This window comes from Papio anubis, unplaced genomic scaffold, assembly GCF_008728515.1.
Source record: "Papio anubis isolate 15944 unplaced genomic scaffold, Panubis1.0 scaffold520, whole genome shotgun sequence".
Lineage (NCBI taxonomy): Eukaryota > Metazoa > Chordata > Mammalia > Primates > Cercopithecidae > Papio > Papio anubis.
Genome location: NW_022165407.1, coordinates 18,013 through 39,007, shown reverse-complemented (window position 1 = coordinate 39,007; position 20,995 = coordinate 18,013). Strand labels below are relative to the sequence as shown.

At 44.2% G+C, this 20,995-nt stretch overlaps 1 non-coding gene and 1 pseudogene across 1 annotated transcript; both read right to left on the bottom strand.

Moving 5' to 3' along the window:
* Positions 1 to 2,917: 2,917 nt before the first annotated feature.
* Positions 2,918 to 18,085, bottom strand: LOC116273291 (annotated as a pseudogene).
* On the bottom strand, positions 6,241 to 6,312 carry TRNAQ-UUG. The gene has a single exon. It is a non-coding gene; the product is annotated as a tRNA-Gln (tRNA).
* Positions 18,086 to 20,995: the final 2,910 nt, after the last annotated feature.

The window sequence follows — 20,995 nt, the reverse complement described above, 5'->3', positions numbered from 1 at the left end:
TTTCTGGGTGTGTTTGTGCGAGCATTTCCAGTGAGATTAGAATTTAAATTGGTAGACTGAGCCAAGCAGATGGCCCTCGTTAGTATGGATGGGCATCATCCAATCCACTGAAGCCCTGAATAGAACCAAAAGGTGGATAATGAAAGAATTCACCCTCTCTCTGCCTGATCCATGAACTGGAACATTGGTCTTCTGGTTTCAGGCTGGGACTTACCTCCTTGGCACTCATAATTCTCATGTCTTTAGACTTGGACTGGAACTACTTCCTGGCTTTCCAGGGGCTCCAGGTTGCAGATAATGGAACATGGGACTTCTCAGCCTCCATAATCACATAAGTGAATTCCTATAATAAATCTTGTTATTTATATCTATATCTATATCATCTATCTCCTGTTGGTTCACTTTCTTGAGAGAACCCTAATATGCCTTCTCTTAGGTATTTGAATCTCCAGGTATTTATTCTTCTATCAACATTTATTAAGCTCCTATAGTGTACTAGAGACCATGTTGTAGAGGTGAAAGACAAGACCTTTCAATGAACACATTTATGTTGAAATAATGCACTGTACACTGTAGGTATAAGTCATGGTTTATTCCTATGGATTATCATGACAAAAAGAAAACCAGAAACTTAGACAAAAGGATCAGTGGAATATTCTTTAAGTTTATACATGACATCATTACATTCTAAAATAATATGGATCACATTAGAAAACCTACAAATCACATTTAGTTTATTTATAATTGCAAACATAGAATTTCTATAAAAATTATAGTGCAAGCAGTTAAATTTTAATTTCGGATAGTGAAAATTTTGTAGTTTAAATACATCTAAAATATTGTGCGGGGTATACTTATAATAAACAATTATTTGTTGTTTATATGCTATTGAAATTTACTTGGGCATCTTGAGTTTTCTTGTGTGTTGGTTTTTTGGCTAAATTTGGCCTTGTAAAAATTACAAAGAGTTCTGTTTCAGTGAGAACTCAAAAGAAGGCCGGGCACATTGGCTCACGCCTGTAATCCCAGTACTTTCGGAGGCCGAGGCAGGTGGATTGCTTGAGCCCGGGAGTTCGATACCAGCCTGAGCAACATGGTGAAATTCCATTTCTACCAAAAATACACACACACACACACACACACACACAAAGAAAATAGCCGGGCATGGTGGTGTGCACCTGTGGTCCCAGTTACATGGAAGGCTAAGGTCAGAGGATTTCTTGAGCCTAGGAAGATGAGGCTGCAGGGAGCCATGGTCGCGCCACCGCACTCCAACCTGGGCAAGAGAGTGAGGCCCTGTCTCAAAACAAACAAACAAATAAACAAACACACAAACAGAAAACTAAAAAGAAACCTAAGTGTGAGAAGTCCTAAACTTCAGCAATTTTTTTTTCTACCACATGCCATATAGTAAATACTTGGGATTCTGGGAGCCACAAACTCTCTGTTGCATATTATTATTAATTTTTAACAATCCTTTTGAAATGTAAAAATAATTCTTAGCAAGGGGCAACATGAAAACAGCATGTTGGCTGAATTTGACCCACCAATTTACACAGAGGAATGAGCCATATTTAAATAATTAATCGGTAAGTTTTTCAGTCTGATCCTCCAGGCTCTTAGCAGTCTGATGCCAGCTTAATGTCCCTGCCCACCAGCTGTCAGTTGAAAGCCTTCCATTCTGCTTACCTGTTCTTTGAATTCACCTTGCTTTTTTCTCTTGTTGGGTTTCTGTTTTCTGGGTACCTTACTTGTCCTGCTTTACTCTCTACTTCTTGCATTTTAAAATGTGACTCATTTTTCAAGGTTCAGCTCATGTGCAGCCTCTCTGGTGGATTCCCAAAGAGATCCTGGACATTGCACATTTTATTAATATGCTTTAATGGATTATAAATGGATTTAATGGATTATAAATTCTCCAAAAGCAATGAATGCATATTTCATGCCCTAGAACCTTACTTAGAACCTCGTACCTAGAACATTGCTATGTCCAGAAAAAATACTCATCAATATTTTTATTAAATCCAAGAACACAATTCTTACAGTTGTCTTGATGAATTATTTCCTTTCTTTTTTTTTCTGAGACAAGGTTTCACTCTGTTGCCCAGCTTTGAGTGCAGTGGGATGTGATCTCAGCTCACTGTAGCCTCAAACTCCTGAGCTCAAGAGATCCTCCCACCTTAACCTCCCAAGTAGCTGTGACTATAGTCACACACCAATACACCTGGCTAATTTTGTTTATTTTTTATACAGACAAGGAATCACTATGCTACCCAGTATGGTCTTGAACTACTGGACTCAAATGATCCTCCTACTTTGGCCTCCCAAAGTGCTGGGATTACAGGAATCAGCTGCTGTACCCGGACTGATAAATTATTTTTGTTTCAATCATTCTAATATAAAAATTAAATTTAAATAATTTGAATGTTCTTTACCCTGAATGTTTCAGCCTTAACTTCCTTCCTCTTTACTTCATTGACACATGTTAAAAATGATAAGGAGACCTGGATTGGAAATTTTCTCTTGCTGATATAAAATGATACATTCTGAAGTAAGAGTTCTATATCAAAAGAGTATATCGCTAAAAATCCAAATGTCATTGGATAAATATATAGCTTTCTTAAGATTTTCAGTAGCCGGGTGCGGTGGCTCAAGCCTGTAATCCCAGCACTTTGGGAGGCCAAGACGGGTGGATCACGAGGTCAGGAGATCGAGACCATCCTGGCTAACCCGGTGAAACCCCGTCTCTACTAAAAAAATACAAAAAAAAAAACTAGCCGGGCGAGGTGGTGGGCGCCTGTAGTCCCAGTTACTCCGGAGGCTGAGGCAGGAGAATGGCGTGAACCCGGGAGGCGGAGCTTGCAGTGAGCTAGATCTGGCCACTGCACTCCAGCCTGGGTGACAGAGCGAGACTCCGTCTCAATAAATAAATAAATAAATAAATAAATAAAAAAGATTTTCAGTAAAGGCACCTGAAGTAAATATCATGTTCATTTACTGACAACCTGATTTGTAGAAACTGCATTTACCTGGCTCAAAACCAACCAATTGCTCCCAGATTTTAAAGATTTCCAATAGTTCATCTCCAAATGTAAAAAAACCAAAACACACTTGGCATTAATGTAGCACTCACTGTAGGGTCATATTGGTCATTTACTTCATTTCTTTTTCATTCACTTAGAAGGCCCAGCATTGAGCTTTGCCTCATGTATTCAATAGCTTTAAAGGGATCAGCTGCTAATCTGCTGCTTGAGTTTTCTAACCACCGTAATGAGAAATGGTAGGTCTAAATACCATCATGCTCATTGCTCACAAAAGGATGCTTAGCTATTTTATTCAAAATACAACTTCATTTATCACTCTGAGCAGCGATGTGCAGAGAGGAAAAGAAAAACCAGGCCTCAAGGAATCCATCCAAAATGAGGTAGATATTATAAGGGACAGAAATCCCCAAATGAAATGTTATAGTTGACTTAGAATAGTCTTTAAAACCCATTAATTTTCTTGCACGTTTGATCCAAAGCATTATTTCCAGAAACTGAACCTAGAAAGAATTATTTAAGACTAGAAGTCTTGTTCCGGTCTGGATCCCACACTGTTGAACATCTGTAGGTACTACACCACATTATACATAGCACTGGCATGACCTGTGTGCATTTAATTTTCTAATACTTGTTCATCTCTGGCATACTTTATATATATATGTATATATACACACACATATATAACATATATATTACATATATAACATACATACACACAAGTACACACACACAAAGTATATAAGGGTAGGATAGTATAATTGTGCAATAACGTTTTTGTGAAAGTGGTGCAAAGTGGATTGCTTTGGCGACCTGCTGGAATGTGCCTCCATTGGCAGAAGTAAGGCTTTCAAAACTAGTCGTTCTCATTTTTCTCTAGCAACTGGGAATATTAATAATTGAAGATGTGTTGGTATAAAAATAATCATAATAATCACAATAAAGTGGTGTTAATAATTATATCACAAGATATAAGACATTATAGATATTATAAGATGTCATAAAATCTTTGAGATGATTGACACGTTAAATGCGGCCCCTTGTGCCGCCCTGGGGCGCCTCTCTAGCTGGGTTCTTAGCGGTGCTCGCCCTGCTCCACCTGCTCATCCCAGGTTCCTGCGCCCCCGGAGTCGGGCCATGGGAGCGAGGTCCTTTGCCGCGGCCCTAGACAAGGACAATGAGGAGGGGGTGCACGTGCAGTCTCCGCGGAAAGGCTGGACTCTGGGCAGGAGACTTCGCGGATAGGCGCAGCCTCATCTGCAAGGCTTGATCACTGCCTGGTGCCTGCTGCGCCCTGCGAGCTCCGCGGCGGTGGAGCCAGTCCCGCGCTGCAGGCTCTCGGCCCTGCCTGTGCACCCTCAGCCCTTTGTCCTGCCCATGAGGCCCGGGTCTCAGCTGGCCCACGGTTCCTGAAATTAGCTGACGATGGGCTGGCGCCTGGGACTGGGTCGTGGGCCTTGTGCTCTGGCCACCGCGTCACCAGCGCCGGGCCTCCCCGCAGTGCTGCTCGCAATTCGGGATGCCTGGGCTTGCGGTCTGCTGGGTCGCCTGGCGCTGCGAACCCCGTCACCTTCCATCGTGGCCACCACGCTGCCCGCTAGTCAGCCGTGGTCTGCAGCCTTCCTGAGACGCCTCTGGCCCCAAGGAGACGTAACTCACATCCACTTGTGACACCGGGGCCCAGCTGTTGGTGAGCGAGCGCTGGCGCCGTGGCTCCTGGGCTCCCCTAACCCCGTGGCCCGTGCCGCCTGCACCTCTGCCGGGGCTGCGCTGTGCAAGAGTCTCCAGCCAGCCAGCCCTAGCCCGTGAGGGGGACTTTCCGCTCCCCCAGAAGATCACCCTCAGCAGGGATACACGGCTATAGAGGATACAGCAGACACCTTCCAAAGTTTGTGGAGACTCTTCTGCCACGCCAAAAGTTTCATCATCAGCTGCGATGCCTACCGGGGCGCAGAGACCCCTCCGGCATGTGGACCAGGCAGTCTTTGCTGGGCACCCACAGCGCTCACCACCCCACGTGCAGACCCCTACTTCGTGTTCCTCCTCCTCCACGTTCCGCATCCAAAGTTCTCTCGCCACTTCTAAGCAGGAGAAATCAAAAGAAACTCAAATCAGAGAGAGAGAGAGAGAGAGAGAGAGAGAGAGAGAGAGAGAGAGATACAGAGCCATGAGCGTATGGAAAGCATAAAACGCCCTAAAGCCAATAACAAATTTGTATTTCTTTTAAACATTCTGCACATCTTCAATGATGAATGATTTATTTATTTTTTACCACTGGCAATTCGTAATTATTAACTTCTCTGATATTAATGAATACAAATTGAATCACATATGGGAGTAGAATTTTTATTGTATGAAGCTTTTCATATTTTAAAAAATAATTGTCCAATTTTTCTCCATGGATTAACAATTAATGGGAAATTTGCAACATTGCTGTGTTAATGTCTCCTGAGATAATTAGATGTGAATAATCTTTTATAAACAGAATTTCCTGGGTGGAATTGCTCATCTTTGGGAGCTCCATAAATAACCATGTCCCAAGAGAACTGTGAATTTGGGAACTGCAAGAACTGAGTCCTGACTCGTCCAGCCTGGAAGCTTTTGGGTGATCAATCACTCTTGCAGGTGACTTCACCGTCTTCTGTTGAAGGGCCAGTGAGAGCCTGGGGGTTTCAACCGGCAAGAGTCTTACCATTTTGGGGTTAGCATTAACAGTGAGGAACAGGCATACTTTTGTGATATTCTCCATATGTAATAAAATAGTTTCCAAAACAAAGCAAAGTGTGAGTGGTGACCATTGAGAGGACCCTTTCTATCTTTGCTGGATTCCCAGAGATTTCTGGGTTTCTTTTGGAGTCAGTAGTATTTCAATGTTAATTCTGAGCTCTTGACACCCACAATATGAGTTGCAGCCAGTGACTAGAGCTGCAGCTTGTTAAACTGATCACTGGTGGTGGAGCCTGTTCGTCCTGCTCACTTTTTTTTTTTTTTGAGACGGAGTCTCGCTCTGTCGCCCGGGCTGGAGTGCAGTGGCCGGATCTCAGCTCACTGCAAGCTCCGCCTCCCTTAATAGAGACGGGGTTTCACCATGTTAGCCAGGATGGTCTCGATCTCCTGACCTCGTGATCCAGCCCGTCTCGGCCTCCCAAAGTGCTGGGATTACAGGCTTGAGCCACCGCGCCCGGCCAAAGATATGGTGAGGTCCCACCGAGATTTGAACTCGGATCGCTGGATTCAAAGTCCAGAGTGCTAACCATTACACCATGGGACCTGCTGGCTGCTCACTTCTTAAAAGGTCGGCTTGGTCAGTGGTTAGTGCTTCCCTGCCAGAAATAAGCAGTTAGGAATCAAGTAAAGAGTCAGCTAAAAGCATCATTACTCAGTAGTGAGGTCATAGCTAGATGGTTGTTGATCTCATTTTCTCTCTGCTGCTGATTTCAAGGCTTTATACCATGTTTTGATGTAACACAGAATGTATGCTATGTAGAACAAATAGTCTGTTAGTTTCTTGGAGCTATACTCCATTATTGGAACTGGGGACAACAATTTAAAGGACATTATTACTTAGACAGTTTAATGTGCCTTTGGCTAGAATAAACTTCAAGTTCCAAGGGCTAGGTTCAGTTGTTATGTAAATTTAGATTGTTGCTGTAAAATGTACCAAAAAAAAAAAAAAAAAGACAGGACTCTTTAGATGAAATAAGAATTTAACTGTATTTGAACCCTGTTGAAGGCCAGACAAGTTTAGGCAAAATACCACAACTGAATATTCTGTGATGAGTCCCTTTAAATTCCAACATATCATCTATGTTGTTCAATATGACACACACACTGGAAAAGGTTGTGTATTCAGTAGTTGTTGAGTGTCGGCTTCTGTGTATGTCAGTTTATGTCAAGTTTGCTCATTGTGTTCATCAAATATCCCTTTCATGGATTTTATCTGTTGGTTCCGTCACTTATTGAAGGGAATGTTAAAATCTATATTGTAGATTAGCCTATTTTTCTTTTCGTTGTATCAGTTTCTGTAGTAAATAATTTGAAGGGATATTTTATATTTGTACATATTTAAAATTGGCATACTTTTCTAGTGACTGACATCATAAAATCTATTTTATGTCTAGCAATGTTTCTTGGCTTATGTCTGATCTATCAATAATAACATAGCAAGATGAGCTTTGTGCTGATTAGTGTTTGCAGGGCATGTTTTCCATTGTTTTGCTTTCAAAATGTCTGTATTCTTGTATTCAGATAAATTAATTAAAATGTAAAAAATAAATATATAGTATAAAAACATTAAAAAGTAAATATTCTAAAAATCCAGCCAGAGATGTTTCACTTTTAATTGAAGTGTTTAGGACCACAGCTCTCACACTTGTGTGCTAAGGTGCCCTGAGATACTGTGTTTAACTGACAGCGGCACCAGTGGATAGCTTGTGAGTATGTATATGTGCGTGTGTGTATTTGAGATGGGGGTCTCACTCTGTCCCCCAGGCTGGAGTGCAGTGGTAAGTTCTAGGCCCACTGCAGCCTCTGCCTCCCTGGGTAGCTGGGACTACAGGCATGCACCACCACACCTGGCTAATTTTTGTATCTTTAGTAGAGATGGGGTTTTGCCATGTTGCCCAGGCTGTGTATTTTTGAGGGAAACAAAGCAGCATTTGCTGGAGACCTTAAGAACTACTAGCCTGAAGCAGTTCATAGTTTCAAAAGTAGTTAGAAGTACGTTTCTTTACCTTTAAGGTGGGTGTTGTTAATTACCACAATAAAAGCAAGTATTGTGCTAAAGTCAGTGTGGAATAGGAAATCAGGTCCAGTGGTTGAGATCCAGTCCGATTTTAAGATCTGAAAAGTTGTGCTGCATGTCCAACAGGCACACACATCGCATTAGCAAGTAATTGTGCTTTTGTAAGAATGAAACAAAAATACTGTATGTGTATTTTTTGTTTGTTTGTTTGTTTATTTTTTTGAGACAGAGTCTTGCTCTGTTGCCCAGGTTGGAGTGCAGTGGCATGATCTCGGCTCACTGCAAGCTCCCCCTCCCGGGTTCACGCCATTCTCCTGCCTCAGCCTCCCGAGTAACTGGGACTACAGGCGCCCGCCGCTGCGCCCGGCTAATTTTTTTTGTATTTCAGTAGAGACGAGGTTTCACTGTGGTCTTAATCTCCTGACCTCGTGATCCACCTGCCTCGGCCTCCTAAAGTGCTGGGATTACAGGCGTGAGCCATCGTGCCCAGTGGTGTGTTATTTTTTATACGTACTTGCAAATCCATCGCCAAAATAAAAATAATGAACATATTCAGCACGGATAAAAGTTGCCCCTTGCACTTTCATAATCCCAAACTTTCTGTACCTTCCTACTTTACACCCTTCCTGGCCATCAACAATCTGTAACTATAAAATAGTTTGCCTCATCTAGACATTTACATAAACAAAGTATAGCATGGACCTGTTTTTGGAGGGGTCTGGCATCTTTCACATAGCATAATTATTTTGAGATTCTGCTATATTGCAGGCATCAATAGGTCATTAATTTTATTATTGAGTAGTATTCTATTGTGAGGTTAGGTCACAACTTATATATACATTTGCCTGCTGATGGGTTTTTGCATTGCTTCCAGTTTTGGACTTATACAAATACATTTGCAATAAACATTCATGTACATAAGTTCTTATAAATTTGAGTAAATATTAGGAATGTAATAGCTAATAGGTTTAGGCTTAGTTTTAAGACACTGTCACAATGTTTGCCAAAATGGTTGTACCATTTTATATTTTTATCAGCAGTATATGAGAATTCCACACTCTTGCCAACATTTTGTATGGGCCTTCTTTTAAAATTTTAGATATTTTCGTGTTTACAATAGTATTTTATTATAGTTTCATAATGCCTAAAAGTATTTAGTGTCTCTTTATGTACTTGCATGCCATCTGTATATATTTGGTAAAGTGTATGTTCACATTTTTTTTTTTGCTTCTTCCTTTTTTTTTTCTTTTGCTTATTTTCTCATATTAAATTTTAATAGGTTTTTTATATGCTCTGGATTCAAATCCCTTATTAGATATGAGATTTGCAAGTATTTTCTCCTTGTCTGAGTTTTCTTTTTTGTTCTCATAACACTGTCTTTCAAATAGCAGATGCTCTTAATTTTGATGGGGCCCAATTTATTAATTGTTCTTGTGCATTGTGCTTTTCGGGCTTCATCTAAGAAATTTTTAATTAATTGAATATTACAAAGATTTTTTTCTGTATTTTCATCTAAAAGTTCATAGCTTGTAATACTTTATTTTATGTTTAAGTCAATGTTCCTATAAGTGACAGAGCTTTAACCCAAGTCACTGTCATGCATAGCTGGACCCAGGGGCTTATATGAAATCATCAAGAAATGTTCTTCTTTCTCCTGACAGTTTTCCTTGTGTTTTAACCTCATTTTCTGCCTCTGAAGATGACTTTCTTCTCTCTCTGTAGAGAGAAGTGCTACAAATAACCCACTTTACTTTGTCCTTGCACACCACAGTGGTAGAAAAAGCAAGAGTTCTTCCTGTTGATTCCGAAAGAAAAGTACTGAATCAGTTGCTATGATACAAGGGTAGAGTCTCTGGCCAGAGCTGGGCATCATGCTCACTTCCAGGGCTGGGGCTGGTAGGTTGTGTCAGACTCAATTGGTGCTCATTGAAATATTCCTCAAAGAAAAGAGGGGCTCAAGAGGAGAGTTCCTGAACACCCCACCAAAAAATGGCCACTACATACACACCTACAATTCCCTGCCATTTTATAAGCAACTGTTTGGGTGGAAAATGACTAGAAATTCAGTTGTCATTAACTTCCCTTTTTAATGTCAGTAGAATGAGCCATGCATTTCACATGTTGTGGGTTATGTCCATGATAGTCATTTCTGTATATTAGGTATCAATTTGGAGTATCATCTAGAGAAATATAGTATTTTGTGATGTTATCCTTCAATTAGTATTTTTAGGATAAAGAATTACAGGATGAAAGAAAAGTCTAGGATAGAAATAAAAGAATAGAGAAAATGGAAGCATGGATATACTGCAGAAAATGGCCAAACAGGAAAAGTACTTGTGAAGGTATTGAAGTACATAACTGATATCACATAGACCTCCAGGAAATTACAACTACTGTCATAAGAACAAACTATCCAAATAGTCTTTGCTGATACTGAGTCTTTTCTGCTTGCAAAAGAAGTAAGAATGGTAAGGAATTGGGACGTTGTTCAGATAGGCCTCAATGTGTTTATTCATTTACCTGTTGATGGGGTTTGGGAGTATTAATGAAGGATGTTAATAAATAATAATGGGCATGTTAGGTAATCATCATTGATTTCTCCATTTGTTCTGAAGAAAATTTTGCCTACCTTCTTTTTTGTCAAGGGATTCGCTTTTTAATGTCATGTTTGATTCTATGGCTTACTAAATGTGTAATTGCCTATTCATGGATTCTGAAGAATTTTATAAAATGTATTTGCCAAACACTTTGAAAGCTTAGAACTTTTCCAAGAAAGAAGTTCTTTAGTGCTTTAGTGCTGCCCTGACAAATATGGTAGCCACAGCCATATGAATACTGAACACTTGAAATGCGGCTAGGCTGGACTGAGATGTGATGTCGGGGTACAATACACACCAGATTTTGAAGAGTTAGTAGGAAATGAAATTAAACATATCTAATTAATAACTTTTATATTGGTTAGATATTGAAATAATATTTTGTATATATTTTACATATAAATATACATTAGTGTGTATGTATATTAATATCTTCATATTAAATACTTATCAATTACAATTGGAAGAATGATGACTTTGTGGTGGAGAAATCTGGCACAAACTTGATCGTGTGCCTCCTGCTGTGATGTCCTAGGAAGAGCATAGCATTATTTCTGTGGTTTTCTTGTGAAAGATACATGACCTAAGTCTGGATGTGGAAAAACATCAGATGGAAAAAGGTGAACACATCCTTCAGAAGGAAATGCTTCTGCTCTTTAAAATTCTTAAGGTTGTGAAAAATAAGGCGAAACTGTTTGAAGTTGAAGGAGCTTAAAAGACATGGCAATTAATGCAATGGGAAGTACTGGATTGGATCCCGGATTACAAACTTAAAATAAAAATGTATTTAGGGCACAACTGAGAACATTTGGATGACATTATAGCATCTGTTGATTGGACAGTAGTGCTGGGTGAATGTGGATATCCTGATATGGATGATTATATTCTGGTTATGAGAACCTCGTGTTAGTATCCTTGAGTAGGAGAGGCTACCAATAAAACGGCCATATGATGGCTGGTCTGTGGATACCAGTCAGCCGCTTTTCCCAGCTTCCTTGGCGTTTGCCCAGTGGGTTCATGGACAATGTGATGATGGTAGCAGGAAAAGATGCTACATGTTTCCAATAACATGAACTTCCCTGCACCAGTGTTGCCTACTGCCCAGATGAGTGCCCTAACTGCCGACAGTGAGCAATGCTGAGACCCTGGAAAGAGGAACTAACTTGCCTAGGCCAGACAGATTTCTGGTAACGTTGTAATAATATTCTTTCCCTTCCTTCATGGAAGTGGTAAAGAATTGCCCTCACTGGAATAGACGCATATTGGAATATGGACTCCCCTTCATATCCTTCTCATAGCATCAAATTATTTACATTTGCTGAGTTCTTATTCTCTGCTATCATACAATCACTACTGATGATGGAGCTTATTTTACAAAAAAAGAAGTGATGCCATGGGCTTCAGCCCGTATTTATTGGTCTTGTGACATCACACATCACCAACAGGAACATGACTTCACGAGAATCAGTTACTTCACCAACTGTGAGACCCTGAGGGGTGGGGTTTCTATCCTACAAGATGTGTTAGATGACCTCAACCAAGAACCCTTATACCCAGAATGCAAGGTTCCATGTAGCAAGGATCATTGTGATGGTGATGGAGATGATGATGATGGTGAGGATGGGGATGGTGAAGGTGGAGGTGATGATAATGAAGTGATAGTTATGTTGAGGATGATGATGGTGATGATGATGGTGAGAATGGTAAAGGTGAACATGGTGATGGTGAGAGTGGTGATGGTGATGATAAGGATGGTGATGGTGACGGTTGCGGTGATAATAGTGATAGTTATGGTGAGGATAATGGTGATGATGAGGAGGATGATGGTGAGAATGGTGAGGGTGAGAATGGTGATGGTGATAATGATAATGATGGTAATGATGATAACGATGATGATTATGAGGATGGGGAGGGTAACACTAATTATTATGGTGAGGATGGTGATGGTGAAGGTGGTGATGATAGTGATAGTTATGGTGAAGATGCTGGTGCTGATGATGGTGAGAATGGTGAGGGTGAGAATGGTGATGGTGATGACAGTGATGGTGATTGTAAGGGTGGTGATGGTGATGATGGTGATGATGATAATGGTGCTGACTGGACCATGAAGTAATGGAAGCAGAAAAGTGGCAGTTTCTAGGAATTATAGAGCCAGCTGGGAAATGCAAGGCAACCGTGGTTGGGGGTGGAAGATGTAGGGACCCTGCCTCATTTCTAGACATCTGAGGGAAGAGCAACCCTCACAGGGGTTCCAGGAACCCCTCCACCCAGCATTCCCTTCTCACCATCAGCATTGAGCTTTTCGGGTGCAGAGAAGAGTCTTCTATTCATTTTACTCTGCGGGAAGGGAAAAGGAGGAGTGCTATTTATGAACCCAGTATAACACAATAGGGTCTCATCTAATGTTTGTTGGAAGAATTTTCAACTGAGGAGAGCAGGTCTCACAGAAGTCAGATAACTTTATCTTCAGTAGCATCCAGTTGTGATTTATTGAGCAGTTACTATGGGCCAGGCAACATGCTGGGTGGTTCCTTATATGTTATCTCATGAAATCCTTACAGCAATGCAAGAAGTCAGGCATAACTACCCCAATATAAAAATTGCGGTAAAATAAACATAACATAGAATTTACTGTCTAACTATGTTTATGTGTACATTTCAGTGACATTAAGTACATTCACAAACCAATTTCCAGAATGCTTTTCATGTTGCAAAACTACAACCCTGTAACTCATTAAAAAACAACTCCTCATTCACCACCCTCCCCAGGACCTGGTAGCCACGCTTCTCCTGTCTGTCTGTATGGATTTGACTACTCTAGGTACCTTGGAAAGGTGGAATAATAGAGCATTTGTCTTTTTTGTCTGGCTTATTTTGCTCAGCCTAATGTCCTCAAGGCTCATTCTTGATGCAGCAGGTGTCAGAATCTCCTTCCTTTTCGAGGCTGAACAATATTCCACTCTATGCATAGACAGCATTTTGTTGATCCATCTATCCATCCATGGACACTTGTGTTGCTTCCACCTTTTGGTTATTGTGAATGATACTGCTCTGAACATGATTGTGCAAATATCTCTTCCAGGCTAGCCACATTATACAGAGGAGCATAGAGAGATTCTGGGAGGACGGATGACCTGCCCAGGGCCCTTGGTGAGGTTCTAGTGGAGGATCTCCCAGACCCCACAGGCAGAACTCCTCTCCTTACCCCACTGCCTTTCTTAGTACCTGCCTCCTGTCCCACCACACAGTGCCCACTCCCTTGTACGACTTGCTAAGGCCTCTTGATCCCTGAAAGTTCAGGGACAGGAACTGGTGGGCACAACCACAGTCACCCACTTCTCTGTTCCCTACTGCAGATTCTGTACCAAACAATACACGACAATGACCTTCTTTCCACTCTTTCACCAGATGTGGATGAGGTGCCTACTACATGCCAGGCATGTGTGGGCACTGGACGGAGACCCCTGGGAAATGAGAAGATGTGAGCTCCTTAAGGCCAGGGGTATCCCTTTCACTTGCTGCTGCCCTGTGAGGGACAAAGGGGAACCCTGAAGGATTGGAGAAGTGCACGAGTGACCTAGCTCAGATGATGATATCACAGTAGCCCTGTTTATGATCACCTATCATATGCCAGGCATTGTGCAAAGTACTTTGCACACATTACCTGCTGTGAAGCTTAGAGATAACTGTTATATCTCCTATGTTACAGGGGAGAAAACTGATGCCCAGAGAGGTGAACCAGGCTTTCCCAGGTCTTGCAGCTAGTCTCTGGGATGTGAATACACGTGGTCTGACTCAGTGATCCCCTCATCCTCTTGGTTTTTGCCCTTGCAGCCCTCTAGCCTGTCCCCAGGGCCCTGCACCCTTGGTCACTGCCAAGATGACCTGGACATGGGCTCAAGCAAAGGCAGCAGCCCCAGCGCATCTCCATTTGATAGGGAGGTACCCCAGACCCTCCCTAAACACAGGAGCCCTGGGCTGCAGGTGGTGCAGGTGTTGGCTGAACCACAATGCATCCATTTTGGAGGATGCACCCTAGGACGAGCAGCAGCAGGAGGTCTCCCTGCCCAACAACTTGTAGTGGTACCTGAGAACAAGGGAGTAGGAGAAGGAGGATTTGGACACAGGTGTGGAGAAGCCCAAGGAGGAAGAAGAAGACTTTGCTGCTGGATGGTCTTAAGAACCCCCTCCCAGAAAAGGAACTTTGGGCCTCATATGCAGGGCTGAGGTGAAAGTGCTCCCTATTTTCTAGCCTGGAACTACTGCAAACCTCAGTGTGACATCACAGGATCTCATTTCCCTATTTGCAAAATGTGATTATATGGGGGTTCCAATAAGACACTGGACCCGAGAGCAGTTTGAGAATTGTAAAGAAAGGTACAGTGAGGGGATAATTATTATCAATGGACCATTGCTCATCCAATAGGTAGTGTTCTTTAGCAAATATCTGAAGGTAAAATATGATTTGTTGAGGAGGTTTGCAGCAGCTGAGGCCTTCAAGAGCCTTTTCTGTCTCCCTTCAAAGCTGGTCTCTGACAGGGACCTTCTTGGTGCTACCCCTGGGCCCCTCATTCTTTGTGCAGGCTTCTCAGGGTTCTTACTTCTCTTGCATCTTGTGGTTCCCCTGGTGGATGGCGTGCTCCATCTTTACTCAGAGATAACTGCATGTCCTCCAGGACCAAGTCCCTCATGCGGCACCCACTGCTCCCTCGCCAGGATTCAAAACCTTCTGTGACTGACCTCTGCTGACCTCCCAAATTTATCCCTTCTCGCTCTTTCTCCTCCTCCAGTTCCATGCCTGTGCTGCTCAATCCTGTGGCTCACACTCTCACCCAAGCTGTTCTCCTCCATCAGGATGTCCTTGGCTCCCATGTCTGCTGGGCAAATTTGTGCTCATCCTTCCAAATCCTGCACAGATATCCTCCTCTGAAAGCTCTTCCTGAGGTCACAGCCTCCTGGAACAAGGTAGTCCTTGCTTCTCTGCTGCCTCTGGGTTTTGTGCCTTTATCACTTTGCTGTGGCTGCCTGCCTCCTGCTGAAGGGAGGCACTTTGGATTTACTCACCTCAGTATCTCCTGGGTCCAGCTGGATCTCTGGCCTGGCCCAGAGTCAGTGGTCATCCAGGGTATAGAGAACTCACAAGGACCCAGGAATGTTTTGCAAATAATACCACCCTCCCACACTTCTCCAATGTTTACTTTCTAAGCTCTTTTACTCTTTGACATTCAAATTTCTAAACGGCCTGTATGTATTTACAAAATGCCTTCAGCGGACACACACACCCCACTGGCAGAATATATTTGCATTGACTAGGATTATGGATGAAATTCAGCTTCCTGGCAAATGAATCACTTGCCATTGGCTGAGCATCTGCTAAGTGCCAGATACTAAGCTGTGATCTCTATAAAGAGACATGAACTACTGACTCAGTCCTTGACCCCAAAGAGCTCAGAATCTAGTGAGCTTGATTGCTTGTAAGTTAGAGATAGTTCAGAGCAGAAGCTCAGGAAGGAGAAGAGAAGTAAAGTGGACACACTAGAGGCAGTGACAGCCATACAGCCGTCTGGGCACACTGAGTGACGCAAATAGCTTAGGTTGCTTTGGCAGCCCATGAAGGTATCACGGTTTCCTATTGCAGCATCTCAGTGATGATTTTGTTATGCTGATCTCTGCAAAGCCCCTCTGTGCAGCAGTCCAGGATGGTGGCAGCCATGCTGTGGAGAAAAGGGCAGTGACCAGGACTACAGGCTCAGAGCTGGCACCCTGGTCCACCTGAGAATGGGAGCCCTTCATATGTTCTCTGCCTCTGTGTTCAGGCTGGGGTCCTGGCCTAGGAAGGGAGATACCCCCCATGCTGGGTCAAAAGGACACAACCCCGGGAAGACACTCCCTCTTCTTTCTGGGTCATTTCTGTCTCTGCAGTGAATGGTGCCATCAGGCACATCCTCTCTGCTGGTGTTTCAGAGGACAGGTGTTTCTGCTCATGGCCTGAGTCTTCAGATGAGGGGAGAAGTAGCACACTCCTGTTCTCTGCTGACTAAGGCAGAGAGGCCTGTCACCCCATCAGAATGAATGCCAGACCAATGGCTAAAATAAAATTGTTTCCAACATTCAAAGGGACCACCTTCATTCATCTACAAATACTTTTCCTTTTCTTTTCTTTTGAGTCTTGCCCTATTGCATAGGCTGGAGTGCAATGGCATGATCTTGGCTCACTGCAACCTCCGCCTCCTGGGTTCAAGTGATTCTCCTGCCTCAGCCTCTTGAGTAGTTGGGACTACAGGCACCCAGCACCACATCTGGCTAATTTTTGTATTTTTGGTAGAGACAAGGTTTCACCATATTAGCCAGGCTGGTCTCAAACTCCTGACCTTGTGATCCACCCACATTGACCTCCCAAAGTGCTGAGATTACAGGTGTGAGCCACCATGCCTGGCACAATTTTTTTTCTATAAAACCACCTATTCCACTCAAAGTAAGGTAAATGATGCATCATGCCCAGCTGGCAACATGGGCCCTATCTAGAAAGCGAGTGCCCACCACCATGGTACAGTGCTGTGCAGTGCCTGTGTGGTGCTGAATCTTGGGAGTAGCTCCCATCCTCTGAACCACAACTACAGGGACCTTAGACATAAGCAAGAACCTCTGGCCAGGCCTGTCGGCAAGGAGATGCTAACTCTGTCCTGGGGTTCTGCAGGGAGGTCAGGCCAGTGGAGAGGTGGCGAGACCCATGTGTGGTCTCTCCCACTCCCGCCCATGCTGTGTAATGGGGGCGACCACACACCCAATCTGCCTGGGAGGGTCCCATTGCCTCGCTGAGTTATGAGTGGTGCTGCCTCTCACATCTCACCAGTATCTCATTTGAAGGACAAATTATGTCTTCCCCTTCCCCACCCTGTGGACCTCCGTTTCCTCATGTGCAGGTGGGGGATGATATGCTTACATGGTTATACACCGGGGGTATCGATGGGCTCCATCTGTCAATGCCTTGCATCCAGCAACCACCTGGAGCACACCTGCAGTTCACAAGCTGGGCTTCCTGCTGCAGTGAGGGGAGTAAGCACTGCCTGGAGCCAGGGAACATCTCTGAAGGAGGTGTTGGAAAGGACCTGTTCCAGAATTTGGGCTTGTATTGGGGGCTTGAGGGAGGGTTGAAGGAAGCCTTTGCTCCAGATTGGATGCTGTCAGAGGCAGGGTGGATTCTATCACCTGGCATCTTCCCCAATCTTACCTAGAAGGAAAGAAGACAAGACCAACGCTAACTGCAATTGACAAAGAGGTTGTGGTCATGACACAGACACGGTGGGGGGGTGGGGAGTAAGGTCATTTTTGTCCATGTTTTGCGTGAGCTGAGCCATGATAACTACCAAGTGACCTTGCTTTGTCTCGACCCATCATGGCCACAGAGCGATCTTGTCTGATGCTGACAACCTGTGCAGTTCAACAGGAGAACACCAAGCCTGGCCAGCAGCAGCTGCTGTCCTCCCGAGGCCTCACTGCTCCTCCACTGGAGACGACTGCTGATCATGGGAGGTGGGGAGTGGGAGGGGAATGTGCTGTGGGTTTTGTTTGCAGAGCAGGGGAAGGGGACTCTGATGCCTTCAGCTCTGGCCATCCTGAGTGCTGTGATCTGCCTCCCCTGCTTCCTACACCTCCCGCAATCCCGCCACGCTGCTGCAGTTACTGCCAACTCACAGTGCCTTCTAAGGGCCCCAGCGTCTCTGGGGCACCCCTTCTCCTGGGAGGGAAGCAAGGTGCTCATGAAGGTCTCACGTGGAGGATGCTGAAAGGCTGTGGAGAGGCCCTCTTGAGTGTCCAAGTCTGGGATTCCAGCTTCAGCCTCAGGCTGCAAGTGCATGTGCTGAAGTGACAGTTTCTGCTCTCATTCTCTCTCCTGTCTGGTCAGAGGAACTCAGGGAGTTTCCACTCTCTGGGGGAGGCAAAGTCTCTGGAGAGGTGGCCTTTCCCTGAAGTGGGAAAGGCTGGGCATGGGAAAGCAGGGGCCTGGGCTCTGCCTACTGCTTGCTGAGAGCTTGGGCACAACGCTGCCCTCCCTGGGCTCCTGTTCCTTTTCTCTGTATGATTAGGTGGAGGTGGATGGAATTCTGCTTCTACTCCCAGTCCTTGGGCACCATATCAGGTACTCTCACAATTATGAACCCATCTGGTCCTCTAAACATGCCCCGGAGATGGATCTGTCAACCCCACATTGCAAATGTTTGTTCTAAATCCCATACTCTGGAGTCAGAAAGAGCTGGATTTGGCCTTAGCCACTGACGGTTGCTTGCTGTGTGACCTTGGACAAGTCACTGCCCTTCTCTGAGCCTCACAACACACATTTACATAGGGGAAGAATAATACGACCCTCTTGGGCTGTTGTGAAGCAGAGCTAATGGGTACATTGCCTCAGGCACATTGCAGGTGCTCAAAGTGTTGGTCTTTCCTTCTCTTTCTAGGTCTCCATTTCCTCATCTACACAGCAGGGAGCAGCTCAGTCCTGATTATAAATAAGACAATAGGTGAATGCACTCAGTAAGCCCAGGGGTGGAGATGCATGGAGAAGCTTCTTGCAAGGGTGAAGAATGTGTTCTCTGAGCCCTGTGCTGAGGGGCAGGTGAGAAGACAGCAAGCCCAGAGACGGAGGCCTACAAAATGCCCCCTGCAGAGCGGGAGGAGGAGCAGTGTTCTCAGCAAGCAGAGGCAGCATCCTCAGTGCTTGCAGGAGGAGCAGGACTGCTTGTGCTTGCTCAGGTGGGTGACAGACAAGGTTCTTAGGCATCTGCTGGGTGTCAGGTGCTGCACAAGCATCATCTCCTTGAATTTAATCTTTCCATCATCCTTTAGAGGTGGACATTACAGGGGCAAAGTGGGATTGAAACACTGGTCCCCTGAGCCTGTGCATTTTCTACAAGGCAACTTGGTTCACATGCAATAATAGAATCCAAAAATGCTCCTGCTATGCTGTGCACACCTGATTTCATAACATCCTCACAACCTGCAAGGTTGGTATGTTGTCCCCATTTTATGGATGAGGAAACTGAGGCTCAGAGAGGCTGAATAATTTGCTTATCTTTCCAGAGAACTAAAGGGAAGAGAGTTGCTATAGCTGTGGGGCCTTCTATTCCTGGCAGGAAGTGCCCAGTGCTCCAGGCCATTCTGACCCTAGTGCAGACAGGAGAAAAGGCACATCAACAAATCCAGCAGCAAGGTTCCACTGAAGGCCTCCCTGGCCTTTCCTTGTGCTAGTGGTGAGGGAGAACCAGCCTTGCTCCTGTACCTCCCATGGCTCCCTGCCGCCCCCAGGATAAAGGTCAGAGTCCTCAGGTCTGTGTTTGAGACCCTCTATGGTCTGGTCTCACCTGCATTTCCAGCCAAATCCTCCACCACAGTCCCCAGGGCAGCAGCCATGGCCACCTGATCCATCCTGCCATCCTGCCTTGGCTCAGGCTGTTCCCTCTGCCTGATGCCCTCCGTCCCTTCTCTCTCATGCCTCAAGGTGTGGCGCAAATGCTTCCTGTACTCTGGAGCCTGAACTGGTCCTGCTTCCACTGCCAGGGCAGAATCCATTCCGCTCTACCGTCTTCTCTGAGTCCCTCTCATACTGTGTGCCCAGGTGTGTCCCCAGCAGCTCTTGAGCGACCAGCTGTGTGAGAGCTGTCTCCACACCTGGCCTAAGAAGTTTTTCAAGGACAGTGGCATCTTTCTCTCCGTATTTCCATCCCCAGGACTTAGCAAATGCAAACAACGGTAGTGCTGCTGGAACAGAAGAGAATAAAACTGAATTGAACTGTAGCAGATGCCCAGGCCGAAGGCTCGCTGGCCCAGGGGCACAGATGACTACCCCAGGGGTAAGGAGCACTGGCTTTGGAATCAGCCCTGGGTTCAAGACTGGACTTCTCCACTGGCCAGCTCTGCAACATTGGCCAAAAGACTTAGCCTCTCTGTTTCTCAATAAACCAGGTTGGCAATATCGACCTAGTAGGTGCGTGGTGAAGATTGGATGAGTCCATGCTTATAGAGGGTGCAGTGCATGCCTGGCACTTGGTGAGCCCTCAGGAAATGGTAGGGATCACTATTAGTTTTATTTGCAGAGATGGTATGTACAGTGTATAGACATCAGGAGCTGGTATAAACTTGGAGTGTACCATCCAATCACTTGGATAACCCAGGTGCAATATCATCAGTACTTTCCAATTGCGCAGCAATGGACCTGGCTGGGCTAGTGGCATCAGAGTATCCTGGAAGCTTTAGAAATCCAGCATCCTAGAATCCCTCTCACAGAGTCTGGGATGGTCTAGATTTTGCATAAGCAAGCCCCGTGACTCTGAAGTACAGAAAGGGTTAGCTGTTTGTTTATCCAAATGGGTTTTCAAGGTTTGGAATCACTGGAAGGCAACTCAGAGGAGATAAGCCTCGCAGACCAGGATTTATTTATTTATTTATTTATTTATTTATTTATTTATGTATTTTTTTTTTTGAGGTGACAGATTTATTAATTAGTTTTATTTAATCATTTAACAATATAAACATAACAAAACATCACATTGTACCCTATAAATATATACAATTATTTTTTCAATTAAAATAAAATTTAAATTTTTAAAAAAAGAAAT